Source organism: Gorilla gorilla, chromosome 20 (genome assembly GCF_029281585.2).
Source record: "Gorilla gorilla gorilla isolate KB3781 chromosome 20, NHGRI_mGorGor1-v2.1_pri, whole genome shotgun sequence".
Lineage (NCBI taxonomy): Eukaryota > Metazoa > Chordata > Mammalia > Primates > Hominidae > Gorilla > Gorilla gorilla.
Window position 1 is genome coordinate 39,588,878 of NC_073244.2, and position 26,293 is coordinate 39,615,170.

A 26,293-nucleotide genomic window follows, 5' to 3' on the forward strand; every position below is an offset into this window, starting at 1 on the left:
CAGTTTGGTCCCCAGCCTTCCCCTTCTATGTCCTACCTTCACCTCTCACCTTGGGCAAATCCACAGTCTCCCAAATAATCCGTTACTGTCCGGCACTGAGATCTGTAAATTCAGGGCTCTAGCACAGACTCACCCTTGAACTCCGGTCATGCCTGAGCAACCCTCTGCCCCCACTTAGCATCTCTGCTTAGAGCTCCTGAAGGCCCTGCTCACTACCGCGTCCTGGGTGTGAACTACCCCCAAATCTGGCCCTCGATCCAGCTGCGTAACATTGTCATCCATCTGTATAACTTATCTGGAAAACTCTACTATTTACTCACCCTGTTCCCTTCCTTAATCCACCACCAATCCCCGGATATTTTACATTCTACGTGTCTGTTACATTCACCCACCCCCATGATAACCATGGCACTTCTGTCTCAGGGATATTTAAACATGAAAAGGGATCCTGTTTTTCCGCTTAACATGGCACTACCAGACCTTGCACAGCCTGACCGTGCTCCTCTGACCTCACCGGGCGACAGCCTCTCCCTTGCACTTTGAGGCCCAGGAACACTGCTCAGCTTCTCAAACAGGCCACGCTTGTGGGCATCACGAGGCCTCTATGCATGCAGCCCCTTCCCTTGGCACTGTCTCTTTACCCCAGCCCGCCTTCACCTACATTTATTCCTACTTGCCTTTTGTAGCTCAGCTGTAGGATCCTCTTGGGGGAGACTTTCTGTCTGGGCATATACTTTTTGTTTGTTAGTTTTCTATAGCTGCAAAACAAGTTACCACAAACTTAGAGACTTAGAGCGAGACCCATTTACTGGCTCACTCTTATCTTAGGGTAAGAGTTTGGGCACCGCATGGTTGGGTCCTCTGCTTGGGGGTCTCACAAGGCTAAAATCAAGGTGCCAGCTGGGTGCTCCTTTCTGGAGACTCTGGGAAGGAATTCACTTCCAAACTCCTTCAGATTGTTGGCCAAATTCAGTTCCTTGTGATTATTTTTTCTTGTGAGCTGTCAGCCAGGGGCGCTCTCTGCTCCTAGAGGCCATCTGTATTCTTCCCTACCTTGTCCCCTTCATCTTCCAATCCAGGAACAAACAATCTCCCTCACATCAAATTCCACCCAAGCTTTACATCTCCATCTCCAGGGAGAATCCTGGTTTTTTTTAAAGTGTTGCCTGGTTAGAACAGGTCCACTGAGGATAATTCTTGTATCTTAAGATCAACTGATTTTTGGGAACTTAATTACATCTGTAAAATCTGTGACACCAGCACATAGATTCTTGTTTGACTGAATAACCTGGAGAAAGTGTATACATGAGAAGGGGATCTTGGTGGCCACCCGAGAATTCTGCTGATCACACAGTCTTCTGACGTTTGATTCACAGCAGTCTCTTCCACCACCTTTCTAACTTTATCTCCACTGAGCACCCTTCGCCCACACTGGGCTGGAGGTTTCTGTCTCTGTGCCTTTGCTCACGCTGGCACCTCTCTCTGGAATGCCCTCCTCTGTCATCTTTGCTTAACACCACCCCAGTCCCTCCTGTCCCCTCTTCTCTGTGTCCCTGTAGCACTCGTCACATCTAGGACAAAGCACTAGCACCGTCCAGCATGGAGTCACTGCTGCTGAGCTCATTAGCCCTGGTCAGCCTGGCAGCAGGTGGAGGACAGGAAGTGGCACTCATTCCTCGTGGCCTGAGCCCATGGCACCCAGGCCATGGTGGGGTGCAGGTTAGATGCTCCATACGTTACAGAGTGAACTGAAGGAAGCGGAACCTGGAGACCTGCAGAGTGACTGCTGAGAGGAGGATGAGAGGAGAAAAGGGAGAGGGAAGTGGAGGATAATTACAGGAGAAGGCTCGGGACCTCCCCTACTATCTGCACATGGCTTTCGCTCCACTCACAAAAGGTCAGTAAAGCCAGTGCCACTGGAAGTCTTGGATGAGCTACCTAGGGTGGGGCTGAGGGGCTGCTTTTAGAGTGGGGGCCCCATTCTCCATGTCACACTCATTAACCCTCACAAAGGTTCAGGCAGTCTGCAGAATAGACACAAGTTTGGATTCTAAAAATATTTATGCGCAATAAGGTTCAAACTTTTAAAGCTGATATATATAGTTTAGCTGAAGTTCAAGTAGCTATGCAGAGAAAGAAAGGACATGACCCATGTCCCAGAAATTATCCAAGAAAATGTGAGTGGTGTTTTACATGTTTGGATTTGGGGAGAGATGGTTTGGGTTCAGGATGGGCAGGGCAGTGCCTTTTCTCTGGGAGCCTGCCTGGTGACCCTGAGGACAGGACCATCTAGAATGCTAAGAGAACCCCTCCTCATACCAGTGGGGATCTGAGGTCTCACAGAACGTGAAGACCATGGTGGCAGAGGCTGGGCAAGCTCCTAGCCTGGGACTTGTCCACACATCCCCTGATAGGAGCATCATCTCAAAGCAAAGCAGCCGCACCCACAATAAGTAGTCCCCAGGCATTTGTCCTGCTTTCCTTTGCTTGTGTGGTCGCAAGAGACACGCAGACTGCACTCTCAGGGAAGAGGGTGAGATTGAAGGGAAGAGCAGTGCTGGGGTGAAAAGAGCACCAGACAGGGAGGAGGTAAGCTGAGGTCCAGCCCTCCCAGTCCTGACTAAGTAACTCAAGGTGAGCAGCTAATAAAATAGTGCAGCCAGCGTTAGAAACAAACCAGACAGCTTATTGTCTGAAATTATTTCTATTATCATAGACTAGAATCCATAAGCTTTAAAACTTCTAATTACCAAAAAATTCTAATGGAAAAGGTATAGAAATGCTGAAATGTCTACTTTTGACTGTCGTTTACCACTTCAGCATGGCGACGGCAATGGCTTTCGTGTATTTAGTCCCTCAACTCACTGTGCAGTTGCTTTGCAGAGGCAACAGTCATCCTGCCAGCTCTTGGCCTTCCCTGCCACCCAGCAGAGTGCCTGCTGCCCAGTCGGGTCATCTGGAAGCCACAGCAGAACTCACTACTCTTGGAAAATTGCTTCCCATACTCTAATGTGCCCTGTTGGCATCTGTGGAGACCTGGACCCCAAAAAACTGTTCAAGACTGACCATAAAAGATTTAGAGCTGGAGATATTACTTTGAAAATACTTCCTAATATATAAATCATCCGGAAAAGGGCTCCATACCTGCTCATTAGGGCAATGTTTTAACTTGGCTTCCATCCTAGAGTATTTACCCTGCAATAATCGGTCCCCACAATTAAACTAAAATATAAGTGAGGCTTTCGTGGGGTGGGAAAGAAGGGAGTTTGAAATATCAATTGGTTCAGGATGCCTATGAATATATATTTTCCAGTGGTGGTGCTTGACTCTCAAAGCCAGGTCCTGGCAGCTGAGCCTGGCCAATAGCATTGGCTTTATTCTGCGATGGCAGTGGTGAGACTGGTAGGATTCTTTATTTCTTTTATAGAAAATCAAGGTAATGATTAGAGCAGTCACTGGAGTGACTGAATGCTTCTTTGTGCTAGGAACTATACTAAATTATTTAAAGGGATTAACTTTTTCAGCTGTCGAAACAAACATAGGAAGTGGGTCTTATTAACAGACCCAGAAACTGAGGCAAAAAGCTAAAGACATTCCCTTTAGTCCAGGGCCACAAACCAGCAGCTCAGAGGGAATTTGGACATAGACCTTTTTTTTTTTTTTTGGCCAAGATAGAAATAACAACGTGTGTATGTGTGTGTGTTTGTGTGTATGTGTGTTTGTCCGTGTGTGTGTGTATTTTTCTATCTTTATCTCTATTTCTATCTCTTTCAGTGTCTTTGGGCAGGGCATAAAATGCCCAATTTGCCACAGACCCCACCAGTCCCTAATGTCTTTCACCTTGCACTCTACACATGTTTATTCTACCCGTTTGCCCCTTGAAGACACTGAGTTGTTAACTTCGCGTGGACCAGTCAACAGAGCTAGACTTGGTCAACAGGGTGGGGCGGTGTCTTGGGGAAACAACAGTACCCTAAATTCAGTTCTTCTACAGGAGGGGCTCACCTAGCTCCTCTATCTTTCTTATCTCTTTTCTAGTCCTGTCACTGAAGCCACCTCAGACCTTTTCAGAGCTTTGTTTTTGGAAAGTGTCTCCTGTTGGGCTCTCCAGAAGCAGGTGCTGAGATAGAGGGGTGAGGGGCACGAGTTGTACAGAGATCAACAGCTAACAGGACTGGGAGAAAGCAGGATTGGGCAGAGGAGGTGACCGAGTAGTCAAGGGGAGCTGGGCCCAGGGAGTCCTGGCCAGGGGGGAGCAGCAGGTGGAAGGCCTGGAGTCCTAAGTCCAGCCTCAGACTAAAGAGGTCAGGCCTTTCTAACCAGGCCCTGCTAAGTCCCTGGAAGGTGATATTTAGAAAGTGTGCACCAGACAGGCCCAGAAGCCAGAGGCTGTCGGCTAACCACACTCCAGTAGCTGGGCAAGTCCCCCCTTGAAGGGCCCCTGGGCAGCCGTCTCCGCGTCAACCACAGAAGGCATTTCCAACTCCAACTCCAGTTGGTGTTAAGGTCAGATCTCCTCTCTGGTGTGGCCTATCTGCCGGAGCAGGTGGACTCTCTCTGGGTCTGTGTGTCCTGGGCGGAGCCACCTGGGATCCAAAGCACAACTAGGAGAGTCTGGAAGGGGGAGGGAGGACTGACCCCACATTTGCATGACAACAAGAAGCTCTAATGTCAACCTTCCTCTAGGCCATCTTTCTGTGCCTAAAAGAACCCTTTGTCTAAACCTAATCACCTCCCAAAGGCGCCATCTGTAAATGCCACCACATTGTGGATAAGGACTTCCACAGATGAATTTTGGGGGAACACAGTTTAGTCCATAGGAACCCTTATTATGAAAGGCACCAGAGAGTGAAGACATCTCTTAGGCTGTCTCCAGGCAGACACAGATGACTGAGCACACCCATTTTCTACCTTCTAAACTGTACCACTTGTTTTCCTTATGGTCCTGTAGAGTGAGGTGACCAATAGTATTTTGGTTCGATTTCTTAGAAAAAGCTCAAACCAGAATGAATTTCCTAACATTTTCACCTAAAAGCTGTAAACCCAGGCTCAGAAGGGATGTGTTTTCACTCTCAGGAGATAGATGTTAGGGATCCAGCACAACCTTGTTCCTCCCCAAATTGTCTTTCAGACACTCTGGGAGAACTTGAGCGAGGGTGAGGGCCTCGCCAGCACCCAGCCATGCACCCATGGGCACCCTGGCCCTCAGGCCGCCAGCCTCCAGAACAGTGAGAAAATAGAAAATGGATTTCTGTTGTTTCAGCCAAAAAACATACCTTGCATGCACTTTAGTTTTCTATTCCAGAGCCCTGATATCCCCCTCGGGGGTCCTATGTGAGCACTTGACCGTGTGTGAGTAGGAGGGGTCCTTGCTCAGTGCCCAGGTGTTGCGCTGTACCCCATGGGTTCCAGTAGGGATGGCACTGTGTCTGAGGGGCTAAAGAAGAGACCTAAGACAGCAACCAAGACGCAGGGTTTATTGAGGGAACCTGCATAGAGGGTGGTCCAGTAGCAGCAGGCTGGACAGGAGAACCACTACAGTTTGTAAAAAGCATGCCATTCATATAGCATTTCACGTAGCACCCTCCACTTAACCCAAAACAAAAAAGGCCTCGACTCCCTGTATAGACTGGGTTCCAAGGGATGGGCCAGGGGTTCATATGTCCTTCATGGATAAGGAGTGAATTTCTTTCTTTTTTTTTTTTTTGAGAAAGAGTCTCACTCTGTCACCTGGGCTGGAGTGCAGTGGCGCGATCTCGGCTCACTGCAACCTCTGCCTCCTGGGTTCAAGCAATTCTCCTGCCTCAGCCTCCCTAGTAACTGGGATAGACACGCATCACCATGACCAGCTAATTTTTGTATTTTTAGTAGAGGCGGGGTTTTGCCATGTTGGCCTGGCTGGTCTTGAACTCCTGACCTCAAGTGATCTGCCCACCTCAGCCTCCCAAAGTGCTGGAATTACAGGCATGAGCCACTGCGCCTGGCCAGGAGTGGATTTCTGAGTGGAGCTCAGATTCCTTAGCTCGGGGCTCTGAACACACATTCTTCTTAGACCACAGGGTCATTCTCGGGGTCGGCTTCAGTTATGGCTGTCAGGGGGCTCTGCCACACCCAGGGGCTGTTCCATGCTGCAGAATGAAAGGCGGTAGCTGCAGTTGAGGACCTCCCTCCCCTCCATCCCCTCCCCTGTGTCACTGACGAAGATGATGCCACTGACCACATCCCGCATAGGGGCAAGGCTTTCTGGGAATGTCACTCCTCCTTGACAAGGAGCAGGGGGCTCCCACCATGTCTTGGGCGTATGTTCCTGGACACTGGGATGATGGGCAATCTTGGGCTGCACTTTTTCCAGCTCTGCTCCTGGACCCGCCCTCTTGCTGTGGGTCCCATCCCCAGGCCCTGAGCAGCTGCTTAAATGGAGCTGCAGAAGAGCCAAAGCTTCCATCACTTTCACCCTCTCTTAGCTTCAGTCTTGACTCCTTCTCTGAGCCCCTGTACCCATCTTGTGCTGCCTACGTCCTACCTTGGGCTGCTTGGTGTTGGCTGGCACAGGAGACCCAGCGCTCCGTGACATCAGGGACGGGGCTGGCTCTGTGGAATGATAGCTGCCAACGCAGCCCGGTGCCTGTGTTGTGCAGGATGCAGGAGCCGCAAGCATGTGTGCTGCCACTCGGGGCAACTCTGTAAGGGCAAGGACAGGATAGGCTCTGGGGGCTGCAGGTGACGTTCCCAGTGAAGAAAATGTTGTGGCATAATGTTGTCCCTGGTCATTTCTGGGGATCCACAGAAATACCTATTCTGTGTATATGATGTCTCACTTCAGTATGCAGGAATTTTGGTCACTATGAATGAGCTATGACTAGTGCACTAGTTCTATTAGATACTCTACAAATCAGCGGGGAGGGCACTGGAAGGGTGAGTTTTTAATACATTTGAAAATATTTCATAGTCTTTTTCCTCTTTGAAATTCTTACAGTAAATAAAATAAGTTTAACTCAGAGCTTCATAAATGTAAGTGGCCATGAAACTCTCCCTTTTGTGGGACAACCTCCTGCCACTGACACCCCCTTTCATGGGGGAGGTGGCCTGCAGTCCCCAGAGCCTGCCCTGTGATGTCCAACAGAAGTACCTGGGAAGGGTAGTTTGAGAAGCATCAGTCTGACTTTCTGTTTAGAAAATCAAGCCCATTCCACAGATATAGTCAGATAACTGTGATGTTATCAACTGGCCTGCCTTCCAATTCAGTGTGGTAAACACTTATTAAGCCCCCACTGGGTATAAAATACTGAGACAGGTGGAGTGCGAAAGACAGATAAAGAATGCTTCTATGAAGCTTAGAGCCTATGACATGACAGAAGATAAGTTAGGAAGAAAAATGGCTCTACAACAAGGTAAATTGCTTTCCTTATTGATTAAGGTAAGTGTTATAAAATAGACAGAATGTCATGGGAGTCAAAGTTAAAAGAGAAAAAAACTGTATCCAGCTGGGACAACCAGAGAAGGCCACTATCCTGAGGTCCTGACAGATCTTTCCGCCTGCCTGCCTGAGGTCTTGGCTTGGGTATCTCAAACCAAACTCATGAGCCTTCCCCTATAAACCCGGTGCTTCTCCCCTGTTCTCTCTCTCAGAAGGGTACCAGCCACCTGCTGCATAGGCAGACACCCTGGAGTCTTCCTTGTCTGGGCCTGCCCGGCCATAGAGAAATGTATTCATGGTGTTTTTGTCTTTCTCTCCAGCACTTGTGTCAGCCTGTGGTGTCAAACCTATGTGTGTGTTCATTTAATGAGTGTCTACCTCCCCCACTTTTTGGGAGCACCCCAAGAACACACATGTAATGTTCCTGCTCATCAGTGTAGTCTCAGAACTGGGTTAATTCCTGGCACCGAGGAGTCTCCAAATAAGTGACGCTGAATAAATGCCTGAAGGAACAAATAAACAAGCGTGTGGACTGATTTCAGAACTCACCCTTGATTGAGAGTTACAATGTGTAGAAATGGAGGAAAAGCATTTTCAGGGTGGAAGGAATCAGAGGAGCAAAGTCACTGATGGCAGCATGGATCCTGATAGAATCCTGGAATGGAAACAAGACACTGGCGGAAAAACTGGTGAGATCTAAATAAAGTCTGTAGTTTAGTGGAGAGTGACGTGCTAATGTTAATTTCTCAGTTTTGGCAGATGTGCCCTGGGAATTTAAGATGTCAACATTATGGAAAGCTGCTGAGGGGTAGATGGGGACTCTCTGTACCATCTTTGCAAAACTTCTGCTGTAATCTAAAATTTTTATAAAATTGAACATTTATTTAAAAAAAATTAACTTTCTTTTTGCCCCAGAGGAAACAGAGACCATCCCAGTCAAATTAAAGAAAGTCTTGGTAGTTATGACCAATATCAGAGCGTTGGTCCTAGAGTCCTTGGAATTAATAAAAGGAACACACTTAAGGGTGTTTTTCTAAAAAAAAAAAACAAAAAAACAAAAAAAACGGGGTGAGATTCATGGTGGGCCACAGCAGAATGCTGGGGGTGTTCAGGGCATGTCTCTGACAGGTGAGGCACAGACCAGCAGAGCTCCTTTTCTCCTCCCCAAACTTTTCCTGCTGTTCCCTTGCCAGATACTGGCTTGAGGAAACTGACTCGGAGGTCCTTTTCAGTTGAAGGCTAGCTCAAACCTCCAGACTCCTGCCCTGGGACCCTGTCCTGCCAAAATCCCCTTAGATCCCTGTCACTAGCTCTGCATGCCAGCCCCACAGCTCTGTTCTTTGCTGGTCCTTCTTTGGGGGTTGGCCCTAAGGTGCTAAAGTGGCCCTGCCCATGGGAAATGCAGGATGGCTCACAGCCAGTGACTGGCTGGTGTGAGGCTGCACTGCACAGCTCCCCGCTAGGCTCAGGACAGACTCTGAGGTCGACTCATGCTCCAGTGCTCCCTGTGGGGTCTGCCTATGTCTGGGGCTTCTCCTGAAATCACACTCTTGCTTGGCTTCCTTCTTTCTGTTTTCTGTCCTGCTGCTTCCACACCCTTGGTGGTGTGTGTGTGTGTGTGTGTATGTGTGCATGCACAGACATATTTCAGAATTTCCGTAATCAGTCCTTGCTTTAAAATCTAATTCTAAAAAATCCAGAACCCAGACACTAAGAATTGGTTTTAGCGTCACAAGACCTGCCCTCAAAATCTAGCTGTAATACCCACCAGCTGGGTGACCTTGGAGACCATCTCCCCGCCCCTCTTACCTATAAAGTGAAGATAATCGCATCTGCTTCTTGGCTGATCATGGTGCTTACACAGGTTAACTGGTGTCAAGTACCTGGCACCTCTTTCCTCAGTCCCTGAGTGCACAGTTCCTGAGCATCCTGGGCCCCTTTTCCATGTGAAGGCTGTGTCCATGGACCGCAGATAAACTCCCCGTGTGTCTCAGTCAATAGAGGATATTAGCAAATGCTTAGCCAAGTGTTCTGGCTGCATTTACTCCCACATCCACCGCCATAAAAAGTAAACAGCAGAATAAATTGCCCATCTGCTGCCATCAATCACAAATACAATCTTCGCCCGCTGTAACACAAGGCAAATACAGTAATGACAAAATCCATAGCTGGGGAAATGATAGAGTGGTGGCCAGGATTTTCCTCTCTCCACAGCCCCAGTCCATGATCTATTATTTAAATGCACAGGGAGCAACCACGGCGATCAATATGTTGCCTGCCTTCGCTGTCACAAGGCAGGCTGGTTGCTCGGGCCTCGAACTTAGGGCCTCTGGATGGCATGCTTCAGGCAGCTCAGTTCTAGGTCAGTGGACCCTGAGAGGAAGAAAAGCAAAGCCCCCAGTCCTCAGAGATGGAAGAAGTCACCAGAAGGAACAAGACAAGAGTATGTCACAATGGTTCAGTACCTGCACATCTATAAAGTAAGTTTAAAATAAATGTTTCTGGTTTCAAAAGAGATAAGAATGTTCACAAATATGGGAAAACCCAAGGAAGAAAATCTTAAAAATGTATGATTTTACCTCTCCCCAAATAGTCACTGTTAAAATATTGCTCTATATCCTTTTAGACATTTTCTCATCCTGGCAGGCATATGCACACATGTATACAAAGTTGAGGTAATGATAGGTGTCCAACTGTGCTCTTCCTACTCTCTCTGATCAGCTCACTGCAGCCTCTGCCTCTGGGTTCAAGCGATTCTCCTGCCTCAGCCTCCTGAGTAGGTGGGATTACAGGTGTGCACCACCATGCCTGGCTAATTTTTGTATTTTTAGTAGATATGGGGTTTCACAATGTTGATCAGGCTGATCTCGAGCTCCTGACCTCGTGATCCGCCCGCCTTGGCCTCCCAAAGTGCTGGGATTACAGGCATGAGCCACCATGCCTGGCCGGTTCTATCTTTTAAAAAAGCCTGCTAGTTTAATAGATAAAAATAATACTTCATTATTCTACCTTGTGTTAAGTAATTTTACTAACAATATAATCTTAGTTTGTTTGCTATTGGCTCTGTTTGACAGATGAAAAAAATTAAGTTCAGAGAGAATAATTGTCAGCCAGCATCACAGAATTTATGGCAAGACAGCGCCTATGAGGGTGAAGTGTGTGCTTCCCGGCTCTAAAATCCCTGTTACGTCAGAATAATTGTTAATAAAATTCTTTATGAAATTGCCACATCATGGCATTTACACATCACACATTTGAGTTTAATGAAAGAGATTTGAGCAATGAGTTTGACAAAAGGGGAATGTAAATCTGGCCACAAGAATATGTCTCTTTTGTTCTTAGTGAAACCCTTGGTTGTTCAAGGAGGGGCAGGCTGTGTACATGTGTGCACATGTGGATGTGCACACATGCATATATGTGACTGTGTGTTTTAGGGGGTGCTGATGTGAGCTCAGAGCACAAGAAGGGGTCCTGCCTTTTCCCGCTGCTCACTGGTGTTTTTTTTGCATAATTATAAAACAGCCTGCCATGTCACATAGGGACCGCTGCTGGAACAACCAATATCCCTGGGATTGATGACATTCATTCTACAGACATTTCTTAAACAGATGTGCTTGTCATTGAATGAAACTATGAACACAATAGGAATAGTCTCTTCCCTCACTGGGCTTCTGTCTAGTTGAACGAAGCAGAAAGACCAGGCACTGATAGATCACGACTCGTGTACAACCTTGGGTAATCAGTAAAAGATCACTGATGTGGACAGATATTTACATGGACCAAATGCAAGTAAGCCAAACAACTATCTTAAAGTGGGTGTCTGGGCCTCATTAGCATGCTGAAACTAATCAAATGAGTGAGAAAATAATATATCTCTTGGGTTGAATTCAGCAAGGTCTTCTAGGGTCAATTACAAGTACAATTAGCAAATAAACTCATAGATTATTTCCTGTTTACACTTCAAACAAACCTGACTTTGCTGATTTACACGGCAGGTTGCACCTTGATTATAAATTATTAAGTGGTCAATAATGAATGGCATTACTGTTTTAATTTCCCCAAGTATGTGTGAATATCACAGCAAAGAGATGAGATCAGTCAACACATTTGCATGTCATCCAGAAAGCAAGACATAAAGCAGAATTAACCATTCTTTGGAAATAGATGTCTGAAGAGAAAGCTCACCCCTAAGTTTACATTGCAATCCTGATAAATCTCTCCCCAGTAACGCTGGCAATGAACCCTGAGAAGAAGGGCAGATCGGGTTTGTTAAATTGCATTGAGTCTCCAGCTCTCAGATATGGATGAGTAACAAAAGTTCCATGTATGATTCTTATCATGTGTGGGTCATTACAGCCATACATGCACAGATGTAAGAGCTGTGCTGGGAATCTGGTGTATGACGCTGAAATCCCTCCAGTCAGTTCTCATGGAGAGCCGGTTTCTTATTGAAGATCAGCAGATCCCGAAGACACTGTGGAGCCTCCTGGAGATTCAGACTCAAGGCTTCTGCCCACTCACATGTCCTCCTGGCTCTCCCTTCAGTCCCCTCATTCCTTGGAAGCTCACTCCCCTCCTCCCACATCCCGTCTGTCCCTCCATGCTGCCCCGGAGCACTATCCGAACAGGTGCACCCTGCTGGAGTCTGAGCACTGACCCAGCAAGGCAAGGGCTCCTAGGAGAGACACAAATGGACTGAGTGAGGCTGGCAGGAAGCCCTTTCACCCCCCAATTATTCTGGTGCTTGCTGTTTCTGACTATCAAAGTAGCTACACTGAGGAAAGAGACTTGCCCTGTGTGTGCACTCCGGGGGGCAGGCAGGCCACTGTCACACGCCCCCATGCTTGCCCTGGGCTTGTTGTGTGCAGCAAGCACTCAGTTTATTTCTGTTGAATGAGTGAATGATTGAATGAGAGCCTCCACTGCAGCTCTGGGCTCTGAGGAAACTGCGGTGGCCTCTGTCCTCCAGACACCCCTCATTCAGTGTTGGTTGTCATAGCCATTCCAGCCACTCTTGAAAAACATAATTTTGACCCTCATTTTATCTTCATGGGGTGCACGTGCAGGTTTGTTACATGGGTATATGTGTGATGCTGGGGCTTGGGACACAAATGATCCTGTGACCCATGTAGTGAGCATGGTATCTAACAGGTGGTTCCGTCCCTTGTCCCCACCCTTTCTTTCTCTAGCAGTCCCTGGTGTCTGGTTCCCATCTTTGTGTCCACGGGTACCTGATGCTTAGCCTCCACTGATACACAGCTACTTTCATAAGCACCTCAACTTGGAAGCAACGGGATGCTGGGCTCCCAGTGGAGGGCATGACTTAAGTTTACAGAAGAGATTCACTTGTTGAAGGGACCTGCTGTCTTCTAAATTTGAAGTCCAGTTTGAAAAGCTGAAGTGCTCTTAGACATGTGCAGCCTTCCAGTAATTTCCAGCTGAGTTCCACTGCACTTGCCAGAGTCAGGCTCCTCCTCTCATCAGGCTCAAGCATTTAAGCACCACGTGAGGAAGGAATTCAAACAGCTTCGGGACATGTAGGGAGGATGAGGAGAAAAGGAGGAGTGTGAAATGCCTCCCAAATATGTAACAACTTGCCAGGTTTTTCCAGAAAATAAGCAATTCCCTCTGTCCCCCAGCTTCTAGGTGCAAAAAGAAAACAGCTGGATTTGCAAGATGCAAAAGGCTCCTGCCTCCCAGTTCCCAGATTTGGGCAGCAGAGGGATCATATGTCCCCAGCTTTCTCCAAGATAGAGCCTTAGTTTGGGGATGTTTCATCTAAATGGGGACTAGCGCACCCGAGAAGCCAAGGAACAGGATGGGAAATGTACAAGTGGCAAAGAACCCTGGTTCTGTGATTTACTGGTCATGTGACTTGGGAAAATTGCTTCCTCTCTCTAAGCAATTTTTTTTTAGTTCATAAGCTGTAGATATGAATACTGATCTCTTGTTGCTATAAATTATCTCACATATTAAAGCACTTGGCACATGGAAGTCTCCCAAAGATTTCACAGTCACTCTGGCTCAGGGGTTACTCCTGGAGGAAGGACTTTCTTCCCTTCATTTGCTCTTGAGTCCACTTGACTCCCTTGGTCCCACTGGCCTCCCTCTTGCACCCCTGCCCCTGTGCAGGCCGTGAGCTTCACGAAGGTGAGGAAGAAGGCGCAGGTGCGTCTGTTCACAGCCATGCCGTGCACGGCCCAATCCTGGCACACGATGGATGCTCACTGAATACGTATTGGGTGACTGACTCAACAAATCCTAGAGGCCATCGCAGGGCACAGGCATCCTCTCTTTTTTTCTACAGAAGTATTCCACACTTTATGCTGTTCCTTGGGCCTCCTTAAGCTTCTGGTGATGACATGAAAGCTTATTATATTTCAATCTATTCTCTTTCTACCTTTAAATATTGGCATTTTACTGTAAGAAAAGCAGACTTTATTTTCAATTCACATAAAATTCATTTTTTAAAATAAAAAACCCTAAGAATTTAAAGAAAGAGTAATCAGCCACCAGGACTTCCTTGTTTTTGTGACATGTGCCTCCCGGGCCCATGCCAGGCATTCTTCAACTCTCTCATCTCTAACACAACTGAAATTCCGCTCCCCACGTGGCTGCTCTTGCAGTAAAATGACAATTGACTGCCAACTTTCCTGAGTCTTCAGCTTTTCTCTTACATTCAACAAGATAAAGAAGCATTAGACCAGGGGCCCAGAGTCCCTGAGCTGCTTTCTCCTCACCTGTATGTCTCCTAAGCCCTCATAGGAGCAGCTTCAGTCATGGAGGGCACCATGCTCAGGGTGTCCACAGCTCCCAGGTCATCAGCAACCATCTGTGACTCTGTGCAAAGCTGAAGAGTGACGATCCTTCCAAGACAGTCACCAGAACACTGTGTGTGTGGGGAGAAGGTGGACTGAGGAAGGAAGAGCCCTCCTGGCATTCAAGGCTTCTGACCACAACCTCTCCCTCTGTCCAGAGGGGGCGGGGTCTCCAAGCCACAGGGACCGCATGCTCAGATAGGCAGTTTTGATGTTGCTGCCTCCCCTACTCCACAGCTCCTCATCCTTCCTTCCCTCCAGGCCTTTCACACTGGGGAAGGGGGTGTTTTGCTTGATGCCTTTTGAAGCCTGACCTCAAAGCCAAGCCTCAATCCCCTTCTTCAAAAAGCCTTCCCTGGCCTTCCGGAGGCCTCCCCCACACCCCTCACCACAGTGAGTTTCACTGTCTGTCAGTGAGGTTGCACGCCTATGACACTTCTGTTTTCACAGTTTCCCTGCACAGAGCAGTGGGTAAGTCACAGAATCAGTGTCCCATCACTTACCGACTATGGAACCTTAGCCATAAAAAAGGTCTTCATGAACTTCAGTTTCCACATCAGCCAAAAGGATGGTAACACCTAACACATGGGGTTCTTGTGAGGGTTGAATTAGAATAATTCCTGTGGGCAGATGGCCTCTGAAAGTGTGCAATGAGATTTACAAGGATATCAATGGCAGTATTGCTTTAGTTTTTTTGTTTGTTTGTTTGTTTGTTTGTTTGTTTTTGAGATGGAGTCTTGCTCTGTCATCCAGGCTGGAGTGCAGTAGTGCGATCTTGGCTCACTGCAACCTCCGCCTCCTGGGTTCAAGCAATTCTCCTGTCTCAGCATGCTGAGTAGCTGGAATTACAGGCACCCGCCACCATGCCTAATTTTTTTTTTTTTTTTTTTTTGAGACAGAGTCTCGTTCTGTCACCAGGCTGGAATGCAGTGGCGTGATCTCAGGTCACTGCAACCTCTGCCTCCCGAGTTTAAGCCATTCTTCTGCCTCAGCCTCCCTAGTACCTGGGACTACTGGTGTGCGCCACCACACCCAGCTAATTTTTGTATTTTTAGTAGAGACAGGGTTTCACCATGTTGGCCAGGATGGTCTCGATCTCCTGACCTCGTGATCCTCCTGCCTCAGCCTCCCAAAGTGTTGGGATTACAGGTATGAGCCACTGTGCCCAGCCAACTTTTGTATTTTTAGTAGAGACAGGGTTTCACCATCATGTTGGCCAGGCTAGTCTCGAGCTTTTGACCTTGTGATCTACCCACCTCGGCCTCCCAAAAGTGCTGAGATTACAGGTGTGAGCCACTGTGCCAGCCAGTACTGTTTTTAAGAGCCAAAAATTCAGGAAAACTTTTTAAATGCCACCAAAACAGAATTGATTACATAGATTTTGATTACATCCCGAAGTGAAATATTATGCAGCTATTAAAAAGAATAATATTCCTTCTCAGTCTTCCTCATGGTCCAAATTGAACTGCATTTCATAATAGGAAACAGATTGAGAAGATAATGGTAGTCTTCAAGATAGACAAACAGTAGGGTTTTCTAAATGTCAAACTCACTGTGAGAAATCCTAAGCTCCTATATACTATATATGAGTGAAGCATTTTGCTCAGAGTCATCAACTGACAATTTTTCTTCTAAGAAAGAGGCTGGGTTGGGGGGCTCAGTGGCTCACACCTGTAATCCCAGCAGTCTGGGAGGCTGAGGCAGGCAGATCACCTGAGGTCAGGAGTTCGAGACCAGCCTGGCCAACATGATGAAACCCCATCTCTACTAAAAAATACAAAAATTAGCCAGTCATGGTGGCACGCACCTGTAATCCCAGCTACTCAGGAGGCTGAGGCAGAAGAATCACTTGAACCCAAGAGGCGGAGGTTGCAGTGAGCCGAGATTGCACCACTACACTCCAGCCTGGGTGACAGAGTGAAACTCCATCTCAAAAAAAAAAAAAGAAAAAAAAAGAGGCCAGCGCACTGTCCGTTGGATCCATACTTCTCAGACTTTGTATTGGATGCTTGAGAATTGCTGGGATCCCCTGGGAACCTGAGAGAATCCCACCATAAGGCCCCTCAACTTACTTACACTCTGACCTCATCTGCAAAATTCCTTCTGAAGCCTGTTCTTTTACCTTGAACCTTGGAATTGTTCCATAATTTTCACCCTCTGTATTTCCCCCAAATGCATTCAGAGGCTTCTCCTCACACAAGTGTCTGCCATTTATTGGCGGAGCATTTGCTGTGCTCTAACAGGGACTTAAGATAGGAATAATAATGAAAGTATAGGACCAGAGCCTGCTGCGTTGTGCAGAGCCATTCAATGCCAGCCTGCCGCAGAGAGGCGTCATTGTGTCTGATTGGGGGAAATGATTATTTTTTGCCTTGTCTTCCACTATCACCTATGAAAGCCTCCTAGAGCGTCTCTGTCTTCCCCACACACATACCTCACACATCTGACTCACTGCTCTTACTATGTTTCAGGCTTTGGGAACTCAGTCCATTCAAATTCCATATAAACACTGATGAACCAGGGCCCAAGTGAGGGTGGACTGTGAGTGAGAAGCCTCTGATCCGGGCCTCTGGCTCTACAGGAGCTCATGGAGCTGAAGTGGCAATGCCTCCAGCTCTGCTGCTGGACAGACCTGAATGCAAATCTGAACCCTCTGCCGCCCTGTTTGCTCATTTACAGAATGGTGTGGTATCACCCATCTCTTTGGCTGCTTGTGAGAATTAAGAGAAATGAGGCGTGTAAAGTCCCTGGAGCATGGGAAGTCCTCCCAAGAAAGAATTTCTTTTTTTTTCTTTTTTTTTTGAGACGGAGTCTGGCTCTGTCGCCCAGGCTGCAGTGCAGTGGCGCAATCTCAGCTCACTGCAAGCTCCGCCTCCCAGGTTCACGCCATTCTCCTGCCTCAGCCTCCCGAGTAGCTGGGACTACAGGCGCCCGCCACCACGCCCGGCTAATTTTTTGTATTTTTAGTAGAGACGGGGTTTCACCATGTTAGCCAGGATGGTCTCGATCTCCTGACCTCGTGATCCGCCCGCCTCGGCCTCCCAAAGTGCTGGGATTACAGGCGTGAGCCACCGCGCCCGGCCAAGAAAGAATTTCTTGAGCTGCTGGAAAAACATCTCCTAAGTCTGAAAGAACTTCGAGCAGTCAGGTGGTAAATTTTGTCAGTAAATTATTACAGAACAAAAGCATATGCATGTACATTGCTATAAAGCGTATCAGAGATTTCAATTATTAAAGCTTTTAAACTTCTGAAAACTGCTGCAACATTGCAAAGAAGATAACCACAGGATTGGAAACTGAACTTGAAGAACATCATAGTCAACATGAAAGAACACTATTTGCATATGATGTTTCATATAAAGTATCTCCTAACAAGGGAGCTAATTCTAAAATTATCTTTTATAATTTATCAGTGGAAACATATGGTGATAGAATACATAAACAGACATTTAAAATTATGTACAAAGCAGGAAGTCCTTTCTTTTTTTGTACGATCTTCACCAATTTCAGGGAATTTCAGAGGACACATTAAAATGACATTGTATGAACTCGCCTTTAAAATTAAATTCAGAATTATGCAAAACCGATTGATATGAAGACATAAAACCTCTTAGAAAATTTGTTCCACAAAAATTATCATCTTTAGTTTTACTAAAAACTTTTCAGAAATGTATCCCAATACTGTCACTCACAATTTTTAACGACTCCAATAACAACTAAATTAGCAAAAAAAATCGGTTTCTAAAATTAAAATTATCAAAAATTATTTGTGACCTTACATTTGCCAAGTGACTGACATTGCTTTCAAATATGTCAATTGGAAATTAAGTTGCTAAAAGTAAAATTTCTGATGACCTGATAAATGAATTTGCAAAAATATAAGCCTGAGAAATTTATCATCAATTGAGGTATTATACTGATAAATTGTTATTTGTTGTATTGTATAAATTATGAAACAAAAATATTTTCTTAATTTTAAATTTATATTGTTGAATATCATGATTACCTTAATGTATTGCAAATAACATTAGTTTTAAAGGATAAATCTTTATATTTTAGTGCCTTTAACTACACTTTTTCTGCTTTTATATTGTGACAAAATACACATAGCATACAATGTTTCATTAGTGATATTTTGTACATTTTTTCCTGCTTTTTGTATAAGGGACCCTGAAAATAATGTAGCTAGTCTAGCATATCTTCACGCATTGCCCACCTCCTTCCCCTCTTCAACCTCTAATACAAAGGGCCAAGGATTAAAATTTCATTGCTCTTGAATTTCAACCAGGAAGTGGAAAGTGAAATTTCTAGGTAACGAGGACTTACGCAAGATGTAGGTCCAGTAAGTATCAGAATCAGATGCCAGCCCCAGAGCCATGCTTGTCTGGAGGAGCACACATGTCTTGTTCACAGTGGGGATGAGATCGTCTGTCGAGATTGAGGCTGAGTTAGCAGCATCTGTAGACTCCTGTGAGCAAGGGTGCCAAGTTTGGCCCTGGTGAACCCCTTGGCCTCTCCTTCACAAAGCCTCCTGCTACCATCTGCACATCCCCAACCCCTCCTTCACCTAGAACAGTCCTGTCCCCAGGCGTTCCCTTCTGCTGTTAGTGAGGCTGAAGCTAACATTCTGAGCCTCTGAGGGGGATGATGACAGCAGCTACGTCTTTGGGTGATGAGTGTTATGGCTGCAGAGGACCTTGCGAGGGCGGGGCTGAGTGGTTTCGAAGCCTATTTCCTAAGGCACCTTACACACTAGGGGGATTCCACCGTCAGAGTAATTAAGGAAGGGTGGATAACACGGTGCTTCCGAAGGATTTGTTCACAGAGCAGCACATTAAATGTCCTGAGAAATTCCAGTAAGACACCCAGGCCTTCCCAATCTTATCTGGCTGCAAGGCCTTAGAACTCCTAACAGTTCCTGGGACTAGGGCTCCGCAGAACACCCTTTAAAATATATGTTTTTTGTTCACTGCTCTAATTTTAAAGATGGGGAGCCAAGATTCAGATTCAAGGGAACACACTTAAGATCGTAAAGTGAGATCCAAGAAGATAATGCACGTTTTTATTCCCCAATTTTAGGTTGGTGTTTTAAGAGATTCAAAGGAAGGAGCCTCTAATGGTGACAATGTAAGGCTGATAATTCTGGAGTCTCTATTGTGTGTGTGTATGGGCTGTGTGTGTATGTGTGTGCATGTGTGTGTATATGTTTTGTGCGTGTATGTGTGTGTCTCTGTGTTGTGTGTGCATGTATGGGTGTGTGGGTGTGTGTTGGTGTGCATGTGTATATTGGTATGTATGTGTATGTGTAGTGTGTATGTGTATCTGTCTGAATGGGTGTGTGTGTGTATGTGTGTGTTGTGTGTAATGTGCATATGTGCATGGGTGTATGTGTGTGTATATGTATGTGAGTTGTGTGTTGTGTGTATGTGCGTATGGGTGTGTATGTGTGTATGTGTTTACGGATGTGTGTATATATGTGTGATGTGTATGGATGTGTGTGGATGTGTGTGGTGTGTATGAGTGTGTACAGGTGTATGGGTGTGTATATGTATGTATGTGTTGATGGATATGTGAGTGTCTATATTTGTGTAAGTATGTGTTTATGTTTGTGTGGGTGTGTGTATGTGTGTGCATGTGAGTGTGTTGTGTTTATGTGTGTATATGGGCGTATGGATGTGTACATGGATGTACGTATTGTCTATAAATGTGTGGGTGTGTGTGTATATATATATGTGCACGTATTTGTGTGTGTTGGGTGTATGGGTGTGTGTATGTGTATTATGTGTTTATGAATGTGTGTGTATGTGCATGTATGGGTGTGTGTGTGTGTGTGTGTGTGTGTGTATTTGGATGAGACTTTATCTGTATCTCTGCGGTGGGATGGGAGCTGGAACCCTTCCTACTGAGCTGCCCTCTCTGTTCCAGATTCACAGCAGGACTAAACAGCAGGAGAAACCAATGAAAATACAGTCCACTAATGCATCCAGTCTGGATGGGGCAGTGAATGGAGGTCAGGAACTTCTGTGGTACCAGTCCCAGCTCTCAGGCTTTTTCAGCAGCTCTGAGGAGGTCTCAGGCATAGGTTCCAAAATCAGAAGCCTTCAGGAACGAGCCATTCTGGATAGTCATGTTTTACTGGTCAGTGAGAATTTGTTTCCTTTAAAATCAAAATTCTTCAAAATACATTAATCATTTTGGAAGAAAAGTTTTTCATATTTTATAGTTTGCATTCTTTCTTGCACAGTAAGGAAATACACTCGGACATATTTTGGAGGTAGTTTTGAGTTTTTGTTTTTGCTCTCTCATGCCTGATGCTCAGACCCTCAGACACTGTCAGAGCCTGCCTTTTGGGACATAAAGGTCAATTTGCCCCTATACTAAGCAGATTGAAGCTTCTACATTTTACACCACTGTAACTGCTTTATATGTTTTCCTGGTTTCCCTGTGGCTCAAGTCTGCAGTCTCACTTTCGCTCCTTCCTCTGCTTCCCACATCACCATATTTAATTTCCTGCCAGACCTGCATGTGCGAGCTGCCTGATCTGGGAAAGTCATTTGATCTCTCAGAAACTCCTTTCCTCGTTGTAAATGGTAGCAGCATTGCTTGCCCAACAGTGCTGCCATGTTGAGTAAGACACCGTGAGTGCCTTAGCCTCCCGCCCTCTTCTTCCAGGCTTTGCTGGAGCCCTGCTGAGGGAGCCTTCTCATTTCCTCTTCAAGGCCAGGACACCTAGCAACTAGTCTCAATAACCCATTCATTTTCTTTGTGGATAGCTCTGGAGGAGAAATCTACAGCCCTGCCCAGCTGTGCTCTCTGTTTCTGACCCTGCAGCCCTGGTTTAGACTCAGTCGAACATTTACCCATTATATTCTAGACCTGTGTGATGCTGCATCTCCCCTCCCGCTCCATCACATTTTGGAGCACATGGAAGCTTTTCCAAGACTATTTCAGCTTACCAGTTTCCTGTCAGATTTTTCATTGTATATTTCTCTAATTAAGTTAATTGAATCGAAAAGTCTCTTCATGTAAATAACAGACCTCTCCCTTCTCTCACTGCTTGATGACTTTCAACTACAAAGTCATTGTTTTCCTCTCTTTTATTTGACTTCAGGCACCCTTTGCGAAACACTTATAATTGTCCTAATATAAAAGCAATGCAACTGATTTCCACACTATATGAAAACATTCGGAGCCTGCTGTGTGTGTGTATTCATATATTTGTAATTTTTTAAGCTCTAGCAAGAACCTCATCTTTTTTTCCCTAAAATCCCTTTAACATTCTTAGCCTAGCTGAGTGAAGATAGCCACAATCCTGGCTCAGTATAGTCACTTGTAATTACCTTCAGGTGCAAAAGAGTTCTTAATGCTTCAAATTCTCTTTCCACTGTATTGAAGTAAATAGATGTAATTTATTATTGAAAGCGCTGCTGCTATGCCGATGTAGTGGGTGGGAGTTGACATTTGGGATATTGTGTAATGTATAATGAGTCTGAAATGAGTGGTTCTGATCCAGTCAGCATCACAGGCAATTTCTCTGGTAAGGAAAAATGCCTGCAAATTAAGTTGCATATCTTCACGAAGGCAGGGAATGGCATAAACTGTGGAAATATTGATTCTGATTCTGCTTTTCTTAGAAATTGCTCTGGATGTGTATTCAGAAACATGTTTTCTCTGAGACAGAACCCTATATTTTCAGCCAGAAAGATGTTTGAAAGGCATCTTTGGTAAGGATTGTTTCTCAGATGCTATGAAAATGAAATCAATGGGGCTAATTTCTCCTTGTCACTTTCTATGAATGCTGCATGAGGGATTGCAGACCAGCCACAAAATCAGGCTGAGGACCACTGTTCCCCGCCTGTCCTTCTTTTCCTCTGCAGCCCAGGCTGTGCAGAACGGCTTTGCCCGAAGGGAGATCCAAAGGTGGGGCTTGCTCAGAAATGACAGGCTGGGAAGTTATTTTGTGGCTAAGAGGAGGGGAGAAAATAGCTGGGAAAGAGAAATGACATGCATGGGCTGCCAGGAGAAGATGGAAGAGAGCCACCACCTGTAAAACAGCAACATTATGGAACTGGAAGGCACCAACCACAAGATGAAGAAGTGCGTAAATTTACCTGGAAATCACACTGAAACGAGGCCAGTTTTTTACACCACTTCAGGAACTAGCAGGTGCTCTGTCTCTCCAGCCTGTCTCATTCTCCTTCTTACCCTTGCTGCCTCAATTGATTGCAGAAATTACATTCCAGACCATGAGTAAAGGACTCAATGTTGCTGCCCGAGGGGTCTTTTCTGCTTTCTGACAACACTGTTGGTTTGCACAGATTCACTTAAAAGTGTTAAAAATGTCAGACATTTGTTAAAAATGTCAGCAGTGGTTTTGCTCCACTCTTCCCACATACCAGACAGGAAAACAGAGACACCAGGTGCCCTGCAAACTTCCCTTAGGGGGATGCCTGTTCTTCACACCATGGATTCAATCTTTGGAAAAAAATCACCAGCTTTGTAAGGCCTCAAGGTACATCAATTAATTACCCCCAGGAAGAGCCATACACAGTCAGCTATCAAAGGGGGGTGAGACCTCAACACACTGTGGGCTGTCGTCTGTCACCCCCAGCACTGAATTCAGTTCTTACCCTCTCTCACCTGTCCTGGGCTCAGAGGTACATCACTGTAGACCACAGCACCTGGGATTTCTTCCCTCTGCTTTTCTGTTTGATTTTAACAATGAGGTGCATTGTCAGGAGATGCAAGGGCAGAAAGAGAAAGAAGTTAAGGCATGTCTTTTCCCTACTCCATTGCTGCTTTATAACCATGTTTCTGGCAGTGGTTAATCCTTCCATGACCACAGATCCTAGATGGAGCCTGATGGTTCTAGCTCTCATTAGGCCCCAGTAATGCCATTCCTCCCCTCCTGTCTTTATTCCTAGGGGATGGAGAGCTTGTTGCTAGTATTTGGATGTCTCAGCATCTCTTTTTAGTTTTCGTTATCCCTACCTGTAACTCTATACACTGTCCCTATATTGTAGTCTCTTCATTGAATCATCTGGGGTGCCTTCCATTTCTCGATGGTAACATGCAGTTCAATAGAGCTAAGGAGCCCTGAGGCTGAAGTAGCCAGGGAAGTCTTTCCAAGAGAGATGGAGCTTGAACTGTGGCTTGGAGGAATTGTACCTATCTGGACTCTGAGCTTGTGTTTTACCATTTGCAACTGAACCACTTGGCTTAAGCAGAGGAATATTTGCAGAGGAATATTTGGTTTATGTAACTAAAAATTTAGGGGCTTCAGGCATGTCTGAATCCAGGACCTCAAATGAAATAAATTTCCTTCTATTTCTTAGCTCTCTTTTTATTATCATTATTATTGTGTCATTCCCTGGCAAGTTCTCTCTGACACAAAATTGACTCTAGGAAGCTCCAGGCATAATTCATCCTATTAGCACAGAGTCTCTGAAGGAGAGAGCAATGCTATCTCTTCTAACACGCAAGGCAACTTCTTTTACAGAACCCCGTTGGTCTTATTCGGGTCATACCCCTCTTTTCTCCTCCCCCTGCCCAGAAAAACCAGTCTCCAGAGAAATGGGGCATTCTCATTGGCTGATGTTTTCATACCTATGGCTAGGAAGTGAGGGCCTTTGGGTTGAGTATGTCCTCATGCTGGAAAGAACAACTTCCTGAAGGAAGGAACGTGAAAGACAAAAAGAGTCATCAGGCTAGGTGCAGTGGCTCATGCCTGTAATACCGACACTTTGGGAGGCGGGTGGATCACTTAAGCCCAGGAGTTTGAGACCAGCCTGGCCATGGCCAACATGCTGAAACCCCATCTCTACTAAAAATACAAAAATTAGCCAGGTGGCATATACCTGTGGTCCCACCTACTCAGGAGGTGGAGGCGTGAGAATCGCTTGAACCCAGGAGGTGGCGGTCGCAGTGAGCCAAGATCATGCTGCTGCACTTCAGCCTGGATGGCAGAATGAGACTCTGTCTCAAAAAAAAAAAGAGTCATTGAGATCCACTACAGATCTCAACATTTCACCCACCTGGTCTCAAAGCCAGCCAAGGCCCAGCGGGATAATGGTTAAAAAGCCTCTTCCCTGAAAATGAGCTGATTCTGAACCCAAACATGGGCCTCTAAGTTGAATGGTAGGGTTTGTATGAGTTGTCATGACCTGGAAAGGCACTTTGCTGCATGAATCGCCTCTGTCCCTGGGACTATCTCTAAAATTTCTAGTCCATAGGTCTGCTTGACACAGAGGCCCGCAATTCAACTCTGAAGGTCAAGGAATTGAAAGTAATGGCAGAAGATCAAGCATCTCTTCCACCCCCATCTTTTAGGATCACCCAGAGAAAAATGTTGCTAATAGCAGCCTCTTTGTTTCTCAAAGACCAACAAAGCTTGTGTTAGCATATGGCCTGTACTTATGGCCAAATGCATCTCCCAAGCTTCTGCATCTTATCTTTATTTTCATAATTTTTGTTTTTAACTGATCATGCAGTGACTTCCAGGGAAGTAGACTACGACTTCCTGGAACATTTGCATTTTTGTACATTTAAATTATTGTTAGCTTTGAAAGCAGGGCAACTGCCTTAGGACCATAAAGCACTCTACTCACCCTACTGAAACAGATAGTGGCAGTTTCTGACGAATTTCACCTAAAAATTTTAAGATAGAAAATGTGTGTGTGTTGTATTGTGGGGCGATGGGGAAATGGGGCACAGTGGCATGGATTTGAGAGGCTCAAGACTCTATTTCTAAGATGCCACAGCTTCAAAGGGCACTTTTCTAGGTAATCTTAGGAAACAGCAGGCCTTAGAACTCTATGTGTGTAACTACTAGTTCAACATCTTGTTTCATGAGTTTGTGTCCAACTTTGATTTTTTCTTAGTCAATTCACCATCATTATTGCACTCAACGAGATCATAATTCCACTTTGATCTATTCATGGTGTCTGTGTTTACCTTAAGGACTGAATTTTTAGTGGATTCTTAACTTAGCTGCTGTATTTAAAGACTCATCTTGGCTGAATTACATCATAATTCTGAGGCTTCTTTGTTTTTCCAGAACTATGAACATTTATTGCCATCATGGGATGCCTTCACCAATAGGCCTTGAAATTCAGAAAAAGTTAAAGAAAGATCAGAGACTTAGTGCCATGTAAAACTTGAAATTCATGACCTTCAGGCCTGGTGCAGTAATTCCAGCACTTTGGGGGAATAAGGCAGGAAGATTGCTTGATGTCAGGAGTTTGAGACCAGCCTCAGCAACACAGTGAGACCCCATCTATACAAAAAATAAAAATAATTAGTCATAGTGGTGTGCACCTGTAGTCCCAGCTACTTGGGAGTCTGAAGTGAGAGGATTACTTGAACCAAGGAGTTCAAAGCTTCAGTGAGCCAGGATCACACCACTGTACTCCAGCCTGGGTGACAGAGAAACAACCTGTCAAAAAAAAAAAATCATGATCTTCAGAATTCCCAAAGATGACTGGGGACTTGCTAAGAGAGATATGATCTCAATTTGCTTTGCATCAGAGACTTGCCAAGGGATTGCTGCACACTGGCTCTAGGCCAGCCCACACCAAGCCCTTGAGAGGGAAAACAAGATACTCTTAGTCTATATTGGACACCAAGAGCTACCAGGAGCTCTCATTTTCCTTAATCTTCCCTGAGCTCTTTGAGGCAGGGCCTATTGTTACTTCTGGTTTACAAGAAGAAAACAGGGGCTTGGAGAGGTGAAGGAAATTGCCTGAGGCTAATGAGCTGATAAGTGGGAATGTCAGAATTTGAATCCAGGCTTTGTGACTCAGCATCTTGAGAGCCCACTACTGTATTTGACTCTTCTTACAATCTAGTGTCTAAAGCAATTTGTGAACAAGGCCATATCTTCCTAGTTGATGGAATGCTGACCATAGGTGTAAAAAGCTTTGATTAACCAGAGCACTTGTCAAATGGGCTTTCCTAGTTAATGAAGACCTTTTGTTAAGAAAAGTGAGGGGAAGAAGGAGGAGAGCAGATAGTGGTGATAAGCATAATAGCTTTTATGGTTTGACTGTCTCCCCCAAAA